A 9127-nucleotide genomic window follows, 5' to 3' on the forward strand; every position below is an offset into this window, starting at 1 on the left:
ATCTTCCTTATTCACTGTCCAGCTTTCGCATCCATATGAGGTTATTGAAAATACCATGGCTTGGGTCAGGCGCACCTTAGTCCTCAAGCTGACATCTCTATTCTTCACTACTTTAAGAAAGCTCCTGTGCAGCAGATTTGCCCAATGTACGTCATCTGATCTCTTGACTGCTGCTTCCGTGAGTGTTGATGGTTGATCCAAGAATGAAGTACAAGTTGAGGGGACTGAAAAATAAAAAATAAAAAAAATCTAGCTTCGACTTGAAGTATTGAAGGATTCTATGGACAAGTTATTGAATGATGCAAACAGCATCAAAGGAAGATGAAAGTAATACACAGAGTCACTGTACCAAAAAGAAAGGATCAATGTTCAACAATTTCCAGAGGTAACATATAATCAAGAGCCAATGATACTGAAGGGAAAAGTCCAAGGTGCATTGAAGGTATTGACAAAGAACAAGGCATCTGGAATTGATGAAATACAAATTGATAACTTTCAACAAAATAATGCGTCACTGGAAGCATTAACTTGTCTATGTAAAGAAAGTTGGAAGACAACTACCTGGCCAATTGACTGGAAGAGATCCATATTTGTGCCCATTACAAAGAGAGGTGACCCAATGAAATGCCGAAATCATCAGACAATATCACTGATACTCCGTGTGAGTAAAGTTTTACTAAAAGTAGTACAAAAATGGCTGCAAATATACATTGACAATTAACCTCCAAAGGTTCAAACAAGGATCAGAAGAGGATGTGGAAAAAGGGATATTGTTGATGACATCAGCTAGATCTTGACTGAAAGCAGAGAATACCAGAAAGATGTTTACCTATACTTTATTGACTAAACAAAGGCTTTTGATTGTGTACATCATGACAAGCTATGGAAAACAGTGCGAAGTATGAGCATTCCAGAACAATAAATTGTTCTCACTCATGATGAACCTTTACATAGACCAAGAGGCAGTTGTTCGAATAGAACAAGGTAACATTGAATGGTTTAAAATTAGCAATAGTGTGTGCCAGGGTTGTATTCTTTCACCATATTTATTCAATCTGTATGTTTAGCAAATAATCTGATAAACTGGATTATGTGAAGAAAAACATGGCATCAGGATTGGAGGAAAACTCATTAACAACCTATGAAATGCAGATGATACAACCTTGCTTGATGAAAGGGAAGAGGATTTAAAATACTCAGTGATGAAGGACAAAGACCACAGGTGCAGTATGGGTTGCATCTCAATGTAAAGAAAACAAAAATCCTCACCTCTGAGCCAATAAATAACATCCATATGAATGGAGAAAACATTGAATTTGTCAAAGACTTCATTTTGCTGAGATCAACCACTAACATTCATGGAAGTAGCAGTCAAGAAATCAAAAGATGTATTACATTAGGCAAATCTGTTCAATGGCATAAGACTTATTTAATGTTTTAAAGAGCAAAGATATCATTTTGAAGACTAAGATGCACCTGACCAAATCCACGGTATTTTCAATAGCCTCATTATGCATGCAAAATTTGGACAGCGAATAAGGAAGACCATAGAAGAATTGATGCATTTGAGTTATGGTGTTGGAGGAGAATATTAAAAGTACCACGGACTGCCAGAAGAAAAATAAATCTGTGGTGGAAGAAGTATAGACAGAGTGCTCCTTGGAAGCCTGGATGGCCAAACTTTGTCCATACTTAGCATATAATAAAAGAAGGGACCAGTCACTGGAGAAGGATATCATGTTTGGTAAAGTGGAGGGTCGGAGAAAAAGGGAAAGATCCCCAGTGAGATGGTTTGGCACAGTGGTAGCAGTGATGGGCTAAGGTGTAGCAAGAATTGTATGGTTGGCACAGGACTAGGCAGTGTTTCATTCTGTTGTGCATAGGGTTGCTATGATCTGGTACTGACTTGATGGCACCTAACGGTAACAACAACAACAATTTGATGGTTGGACTCTTGGTGTAACACTATAGGATTAACGAACCACAAGTCAGCCAATCATACCCATTAGCCACTCATCTGAAATTCAGAACAGGGTTGCTATGAGTCAGAACCAACTTGATGGCACATAAAAACAACAATAGTGTGATGGCTGGAACTGTGGTTTCCATGGCAAGGCCAAACTAAATGATTTCATGGTCCTTATATAGTCCACAGACTGGAGTTCCTCACTCTTGATTTAAGCAACAGCATTTTTTAACCTCAGTTTCTGTGGGTCTGGAATGAAGGCATGGTTTCCTTGTGTCCTCTGGCTCAGGGTGTCTCTCAATGCTGCTATTGAGTTTTGGTGGGGTTGAAGTAGTCCCCAAACCATACTTGGATGTATCCAAGATTGCTTATGTAGTAGTTGGAGGATTCTTCTTCAGAGAGTTGTTGAATGGAGAGTTTCAGTAGGCAGAGCCTGTCCTCTAATTTTTTGCTTTCTGAGCCTCCTCATAGAGCAGCTTACATCATGGCAGCTGGTTTCCATCAGAGCAAATATGCAAGAAAGTGAAAGCAAGACAGAGCCAGAATTTTTCTGTAACCTAATTTGGGATGTAACATCTTAGAATTTTTTTTTTTTTTTCTTTCTGAATTTCATGCATTAGAAGCAAGGCCCAGGAAAATAGATTACATTAATATCACTATGGGTGGTGTATGGTGTGGGACATACCATGTAACAGTCAGAGATGGTGACAACAAAATTAGTACCATTTTTTAAAAAAATTTTTTATTGTGAATTGAGTGATAGCTTACATGGGAGAACATGGGTTTTGCATTCAACCAATTGTATTATGTGTCATTGCAATGATTACAATCCCCTCCATACATCATCAGTTAACAGTACTTGCTTCTATTCCCTCAGGGTTTTTTTTTTTTTTTTTTTATGTACACAAAAACATAAAGTGCTATATAGACTTCAGCTGTTCTATCTGTACCATCAACTGAACTCCTCACCACCTGGATCTCTGTTCCTATAGTTTCTCCTTCTTTCACATTGTAATTGTTTTGATAATAGATTGATGTCTCAAATCCTCTGAATTCCTTCTTGTAATTTTTTTCTCTTCTATACCCTTCCATCTGTTAACTGAGTTCCAGTGGTGTTGCTACATATCTCAATCTCTGGTTGTTCTCTGTTCTTGTTGGTTCTCAGTGCAAACATCTCCTTTTAGGGTGCTTTAAAGTGTTGGGTTGACTTTGACAAAGTCCCTTAGCTTCTGTTTATCCTGGAAAGTTTTGATTGCACCATTGTACTTGATTTACAGCTTTGCTGGGAAAAGGATTCTTGGTTGGCAATTTTTTTCTTTCAGGGTTTTATATATGTCTCCCCATTGCCTTCTTTCCTGCATAGTTTCTGCTGAGACATCAGAGCTTAATCTGATTGCTTGCCTTTGTAAGTAACACTTCTATTTTCCCTAACTGCTTTTAGGATTCTTTCCTTGTCTTTGATTTTGGAGAGCTTGATTATGGCATGTCTTGATGATTTTCTTTTGGGGTCTATCCTTCCTAGGGTTCATTGAGCTTATCTTATTGCCTTTCTGGATCTTAGGGAAAGTTTCTTCCAGCAGCGCTTCAGTTATCTTCTCTGTGGTCTTCTGTGATCCTTCCTGTTTAGGGACTCCAATAACTCTTAGTTTATTCCTCTTCATGTTGTCCCACATGAATCTTAGACTTTCTTCAATTGTTTAAAAAAAAATGTTTCTGTTTGCTCTATTGAGAGATTTGTCTTCAAACTCACTGATTCTGGCTTCCATATCTTCAATTCTACTCCTTTGCCCTTTCAGTGTAGTGATCATGTCTGGTATTTTATTATTAATCATTTGTACTTTGTTTGCCTTCCTTTCAATGGCAATTATTAATCATTTGGACTTGTTTTGCCCTCCTTTCAATGGACTTTTTTTTTCACCCTCCTTTCAATGGCAATTCTAGAACTACCTCCAGTTCATTTGTTTCAGCTACTCTATCTTGTTTCTGGACTTAAGCTATAATTTTCTGTTGCTTTTTGGGCATTTTCAATAATTAGATGAATGTATGTTGATGTTGATGTGTTGTAGTCCTGGTATGACTCTGTGGACTAATGCAGTTGACTGCAAAGTCATTTGAACCACAAGGTTGGTGGTTCAAGCTCATCAGCCACTCCTTCAAAATACTATACAGGGTTGCTGTGGGTCATAACCAACATCACAGCATTTAACAACAACATGTTTATGTATTATTAAAATGTTGATTGGTATATGTGATCTGGAGATGGGATTCTCCTTTCACTTCTCTTATTACTCAACTCCAAGTTATTTTATCAAGTGTTTTCTATCTATGCTGCTCTGGTATACAGCAGCTGATATTGGCTCTTTTCCAGATGTGGGATTTTATAGGGTGCGATTGTAGCTTGGCTGTATGACCAAAATTGTTGTCTCTTGTTGGGTATCATAGAGAGAGAAAGAGCCCTGCCCCTCCCCCAAGATAAAAGAGGAACGACAACAAAAAAGATTGGATACTAAAGTCTATAATCAATGGGAAAAAAAATCATAGCAAAATATTAATAAGAATTTAATGCCCCTTTTTCAGCTTCTTGCCTTAAGGCCACATGAGAAATTTCAAGATGTTACAGTTGTTCCTTTTGATGTAACTCAAGATATACTTTTTGTCCTTGTTTCCTTTTTTTTCCCTCTCCCACCTCTCATCAAGCTCTTTCAGATGTTTCTCCTAGTGAGAAACAAACCAGCGATGGCCAGAGCCATTTGTGAAGACCCTCCTGTTTTTAGTTGTTCATGTTGACTTTTCCCCCTTCTTCTATTCTAAGCCCAGTGGTCTTTCCTGAGCAGATCCATTTGTGTCTATGGTAGAACCCTCTGTGGATGGGGGATGGTGTACACTTGTCCAGGCACCCCCTCAATCACCAGAGTGAAGGTATGCAGACAGAGAAAGATAAATGAATGGAAAAAAATGTTCAAACTTTTACCTCTGATGATCAGTCAGATCTCTGTTATGGGAGTGCTCTCTTGATCTTGTATATAGTCAAGATGGCTGTGCCAGGACTTGCTGGCAGCCTCAAATCAGGAAACACCACTTTTCTTGCTTCTGCTGCAAATACCACTAGTAGTAAGCGTTTGATACTTATAAATATTCTTTTATATATAGTTCAGAGGTCCAGGACCATCTACTGAACCTGTTTTATTAGGTATTCTGTATTATTACCGGTGGAGGTCTGTATGGCACTACTCCCTAATTTGTCACCAAATAAATATATTTTTTTCTATAGATATTCTAAAGTTCATTTTATTTTTTAGAGTACAGCACTGCAAAATGAATCTTCCATTATTTTAATTGTGGCATTTTTACAGCAATTAACAACAACAATGATAATTTTACTGAGGGTGAGATCTTCTGTTGAAACTTTTTGTTTAGTTTAGTTTAATTTTAGTATACAAGCATCTATAAAATTAGCTATACATATGTTAACTGATTCAGTGCTGGAGACTCTCACTCATCTATACCAAAAAATTTGGAACATAGCTACCTGACCAACCAATTGTAAGATATCTATATTTGTGCCCACTTCAAAGAAAGGTGACTGTGCAGAACGTGGAAATCATTGAACAATATCATTAATAGTATGTACAGGTAGAATTTTTCTGAAGCTAACTCAAAAAATGGTTGCAACAATACATTGATAGGGTACTGCCAGAAATTCAAGGTAAATTCACAAGAAGACATGAAACAAAGGGACAATATGAAATGGATTTTGGCTAAAACTAGAGAATATTAGAAAGATGTTTGAGCTTTATTTATCATCCAAAGGCATTTGACTTTGTGGATCATAACAAACTATAGATCACATTGCAAAGAATGAGCATTCCAGAATACTTCATTATGCTCATGAGGAAAATGTACATAGGCCAACAGACAGAATGAGGATCTAATGAATGATTTAAAATCAAGAAAAGTGTGTGCCAAGACCGTATCCTTTCACCCTACTTACTCAATCTGTATACTGAATAATGGAGCAAATAATCCAAAAAGATGGATTATATGAAAAAGAATTTGCCATCAGGATTAGAGGAATACTCATTACCAACTCCTTATATACTGATGAAAAAACCATGCTTGTTGGAAGCGAAAAGGAATTGATATACTAACCAATGAAGATCAAAGTCTATATTCAGTCTTCAGTACGGATTGTACCTCAATCTGAAGATAACAAAAATCCTCACAATTAAATAGAGAAAAAACTAAAGTTTTCATAGATATAATTTTGCTTGGATCCACAATCAACATGCCTGGAAACAGAAGTCAGGAAATTAAAAGACATAGTGCGTTTATCAAATCTGTTGCTAAAGGTCTATTTGATATGATAAAGAACAAAGACATTACTTGAGGATTAACGTGTTCCTAATTCAAACTGTGATATTTTCAATCACCTTACATGCATGTGAAAGTTGGGCAATGGATAAGGAAGACCAGAGCAGAATTGATGTATTTGAATTAATGTTTAGGATAAGAATATTGAAAGTATCATGATTAACAGAGAAACAAGCTAATCTTTACTGGAAGAAGTACAACCAGAATGCTCATTGTCTAATGTACTTAGAAAATGTCAGGAGAGATCAGTTCCTGGGGAACAATATTTTTCTTGATAAATTGAAGTATTCATTAAAAAGCAAAAGATCCCCAACAAGATGAACTGATACAGTGAGAGAGACAATGGGCTCAAACATAACAGCAATTGTGAGGATGGCACAGGACCAAGCCGTACTTCATTCTGTTGTGCATAGTGTCACTGTGAGTAGGAACCGATTCAATGGCACCTAATAGCACTAAAAACAATTTGCACATGTTTTTTCTTGATTTTACTTGGAAATATTTTTTCCTAGTTAGCATTACAATACTTTCCCAAATAAACTGTGATATCCATGTGAAAACAGTTATATCACTTTCTTCTCTAAAGAAGCAAACCTATATGTAGGTTGCCAGAGTCCTTGGGTGGTATAAATGAGTAAGTCCTCAATTACTAGCTGAAAGGTTGGTGGTTCAAGTGACTCAGAGATGCCTTGGAAAACAAGCTTAGTTGTCATCAGTTGTAATCTGCGTGTATGGGGTGCCTAGAATTGGAGTTCACTCCATGCCAATCAGCAACAATATTTGTTTTGCAATCATTAAAATCAGTGACGAATGAAGGCTATCTATTTCCCTAATCAACAAAGGGTATGATACTACGGAATTCAATAGTTCTAATTAGTATTAATAGAGAAATTGGCACAATAAAATATACTATTTTTATTTGTTTTGGTAAGTTTGTAGAAAATTTTGTAAAAACTGCAATGCAAAGTTTTCAATTTAATTGCAAGACATTTTCATCTAACAAATCACAAGAGACATTAATAGTGGAACTTTTCAAATTGTAAGGCAGTGGTGCTTATAGAAATGAAGAGTTCTAACTTTGTTTTTAAAGTATCCAAATGCATTATCACAGAATTTAAGTAACCTTCAGAGCATGGAATAAAAATTGAGCACACGTTCAAGTCTCTTTACTTATACATATGATTAAAGAGATTCTTTAGAAGGGGCCATTTGAGAGGAGGATTTTATTGTTGTTAAGTGCCATCAACTCAGTACTGACTCGTAGTTACCCTATGCACAGCAGAATGAAACACTGTCCAGTACTGCACCAACCTTACAGTTGTTGCTACATTTGAAACCATTTCTACTATCACTGTGCCAGTTCATCTCATTGGGAGACTTCCTCTTTTCCTATGACCTTCCATTTTACCAAATATCACATCCTACTCTAGAGACTGATCCATCCTGACACTATGTCTGAAGTATAAGAGACAATATCTGGCTATCCTGGCATCCAGGGAGCATTCTGATTGTACTGCCTCCAACACAGATTGGTTTGTTCTTTTGACATTCCATGGTACTTTTAATATTCTCCTCAAACAACATAGCTCAAATGCATCAATTGTTTTATGGTCTTCTTTAATTTACCATCCAACTTCCACATGCATATAAGGTTATTAAAATCATCATGGTTTAGGTCAGGTGCATTTTAGTACTAAATCTGACAAGTTTGCTCAACACTCTAATGATGCCTTGTACAGCAGATATGCTTAATACAATCTGTCGTTTGCTTTCTTGACTGTTGCTTCCACGAGTTGATGGTTGATCCTAACAAACTGAAGTATTTGGCAACTTCAATCTTTTCTCAATTTATAAGGATATTCATAATCCAGCCTCTCAATTATTTTTGTTCAGCATACATATTGAATGGTGAAAGATTATAGCCCTGGAGCATACCTTTGATAACTTTAAACCTTTAGATTGTCCCTTGTTCTGTTTCAACAACGGACTCTTTGTCTATGTACTGCTTCCTTATAAGCACAATTAATGTTCTGCAATATTCATTCTCGACAATGCTGTCCATAGCTTGTCATGATCTACACAATCAAAAGCATTTAAGTAGTAAATGAATCACAGGTAAACATCTTTCTGGTATTCTCTGTTCTCAGCCAAGATCCATCTGATGTCAACAGTGAGATCCCTTGTTCCATGTCATCTTCTGAATCCTACTTGAACCTCTTTCAGTTCCCAGTCAATGTATGATTGCAGCAGCTTTTGAATTATCTTTAGCAAAATTTTGCTTGCATGGAATATCAGTGATACTGTCCATTGATTGGAATGGGTAAAAATATAGATCTCTTCCAGTCAGTTGGCCAGGTTGTTGTCTTCCAAATTTCTTTGCATAGATGAGTTAGTGCCTCTGGTTCCACATCAATTTGTTAAAAGATTTCAATTTGTATTCCATCAATTTCCAGAGCCTTGTTCTTTGCCAATGTCTTCAGTGCACCTTGGACTTCTTTCTTCAGTATCAGTGGCTTTGATCGTATGTTACATCTTGAAATGGTTGAACATTGTGCATCTCTTTCTGCTACAGAGTCTTTATGCATTCCTTTTACCTTCTTTTGAACTTTCTTCATCATTCAGTATTTTGCCCATTGTTGTTGTTGTTGTCAGGTGCCATGGAGTTGGAACTGACTCATAGTGACCCCATGCACAGCACAATGAAACAATGTCCGATCCTGTGCCAACCTCACTACCGCTGCCACACTTGAGTCCATCAATGATGCCACCTGGCCAATCCATCTCGTTAGG

This window comes from Chrysochloris asiatica, unplaced genomic scaffold, assembly GCF_000296735.1.
Source record: "Chrysochloris asiatica unplaced genomic scaffold, ChrAsi1.0 scaffold00068, whole genome shotgun sequence".
NCBI lineage: Eukaryota > Metazoa > Chordata > Mammalia > Afrosoricida > Chrysochloridae > Chrysochloris > Chrysochloris asiatica.